This window comes from Schistocerca gregaria, unplaced genomic scaffold (assembly GCF_023897955.1).
Source record: "Schistocerca gregaria isolate iqSchGreg1 unplaced genomic scaffold, iqSchGreg1.2 ptg000807l, whole genome shotgun sequence".
NCBI lineage: Eukaryota > Metazoa > Arthropoda > Insecta > Orthoptera > Acrididae > Schistocerca > Schistocerca gregaria.
In genome coordinates this window covers 25001-27500 of record NW_026062175.1, presented here as the reverse complement: position 1 = coordinate 27500, position 2500 = coordinate 25001, and the positions used below count along the sequence as shown (strand labels likewise).

Below are 2500 nucleotides of genomic sequence, written 5' to 3'. Positions count from 1 at the left end.
CAAAAATTGTTTTAGCAAATTGTGAAACTTTGTCAAGAAGTCTTTGTAAGATTTCATATTTGTCAATGTCCATTATTATGTCATTTATTTGCATTCCAGCTAATTGCCTTCTCTCTTCTACAACTGCTTGTGCAAAGTCTGGACACTCGAATGTGACATGCTCGGGCGTCCCAATTGGGACACCACAGACACATTCCGCCGAAGGCCGACTCCCTATCCGGTTTAAATAAACCGGGTAGGGGCCATGACCAGTGAGAAAATGCACTATCCCCTGCGTAGGCTTGAAGTGTTTTATTTTTAATCTGTCCTGTATATTAGGAAAAAGGTTAAAGACCCTTCTTCCTGTTACCGATGTTTCCCACTGTGTCTGCCATATCTCCATTGTTCTGATTTTGATTTCCTTCACTGTCCCCAAATGCCTACCCATCAGGTCTGATACTTTGTCTATTTGCCTCTTCTTTAGCCAATATATTGCCGCGTTTTGTCTTATTAATAGATCTAGCGGATACAAACCCATTACCACAAGAAGGGCATCGGTGGGCGTGGTTCCAAACGCACCAATACATCTCATTATTACATTTCTTTGTATTCTTCTCACTGTCATAGCAGGCCTCACCAGAACTAGCCTGTGGGCCCATACACTAGAACCGTACCCCACAATCGGCGCCAAGATACAGTTGTGATACATACTAGTAGCTGATGGTGGTAAATGGAATCTTCTGCTTCCAATACTTATCAACTTATTGAATATCATAGATGCCTTAGATGCTACATGCGCAATATGCGGGGCATAGCTCCAGGTTTCGTCAATCAGAACGCCCAAGTATCTAGCCGATCTTTTCCGTTGTACCATAGTATTATTTATACGGATAATAGGGTCCCGTGCTAATTTTCCCTTAAGTAACAAGTAATTTGACTTATTGGGAGCAATTTGTAGCTTAGATTCATCACACCAGGTTAAAAGTATCTGTACCGCGGAAGTTGCGCGTGCCTCTATTTCCGTTCGACTGTCTCCTTCCACCACTACAAGGAGATCATCGGCATATGCCACCGCACCCAGCACAGTATTATCTTGCTGTAAACTATTCAGCAATGGGTCCATGTTTACGTCCCAGAAGACCGGGCCGCAAACAGAGCCCTGTGGGCAACCTTTAGTTATGTTTTTTGACACCACTGTGCCAGGAGCCGTGATCTTGGCAACTCTATTCCGGCAGTAATCCCTCAAACAATCATATAGTGGGCCCGGACATCCCATCCCACGCAAACGTGAGAAGAGAGCCGGCCACCACAGATTGTCGAAGGCACCGGATATGTCCACCATGATGCCCAAGACATACCGCCTGGTGGATGAGCGCACAATTTCGGTCAGTCTATTTATGGCATCTGATGTTGACTTGCCTTTTCTGAAACCAAATTGCAGTTCGCTCATTCCATACAGGACTCTGTGGCTTAACAGTCTATTTACCAGTAATTTTTCCAGAGTCTTCCCCAGGACGTCCAAAAGACATATTGGCCTGTAGGACTTTGCAATTGTCGGGTCCTTTTCAGGTCCCTTTTTAATTACCACAACTTCTGCATTTTTCCATTTAGTTGGAAACCTTCCTTCCTCAAGACATCTATTATATATGTGTGTCAGAGATGGGGAAATCTTGTGCGCTAACGCCTGCAATACCTCCACAGGTATCTTATCAGGTCCTGGGGCCTTCTTCTTTGTAAAGGACTGAATTGTGAGTTGCACCTCCTCTACTGAGAAAGGATACACTCGTAATTCATTCACATATGGAATGTTGTCTTCCATTCTTAATTCCGCCTGCCTCTGACTGTCTTGTCCTGGGTCATCGTCTGGGAGGAGCACCTTAAGTAACTCCTCCGCAGTGTCCTGCCAAGTCGTTGTCATTGTGTCTGTCTGTCCAATTTTGACAGTCGAGAGGTTCATAGGGGAATGTATTTTTTCTCTGACGATTTTATACGGAAGGCCCCATGGATCCGTTATCAAGTGTGATGCTACAAAGTCCTTCCAACTTTGTTGTCTGTGAGTATAAAGTGTATCTTTAAATATCCATTTTAGTCTTCTGTATCTTTCCAGGTGGTACTGTCTTTCGTCCCTGGTGAAGCTTCTCTGGTAATTCCTCCTTGCTCGTCGCATAGACTGCCGGAGCCTGGTAAGCTCTGGGGTCCATGGAGCAGTTACCTTGCGGATGAAACGCCTTTTTTGTGGTATTGCAACGGTTACAGCCGACTTAATAGAAGACGTAAGGGCGTCCACTGCTTCATCAATTTGAAAAAGTCCGTCACCCAACTCTGGTGGATTGCACTCTGCCTCTAGCAGCTCCCAGTTGGCCCTCCCATAATCATACTGCAAAACCCAATCCTCTGGCACGTCGCCAGGTTCCACAAGAATTTGGAACTCAATTACATTGTGATCACTTACTGTCAATCCGTCATGTACAGTCCAGTTAGAAATTCTGTCTGTTAAATTTCTCGTTGTTAAGGTGACATC

At 44.8% G+C, this 2500-nt stretch overlaps 1 pseudogene; it reads right to left on the bottom strand.

The window, feature by feature from the left end:
- LOC126322369 (large subunit ribosomal RNA) overlaps positions 1–2500 on the bottom strand; it is an 8267-nt pseudogene that overhangs the window by 2123 nt on the left and 3644 nt on the right.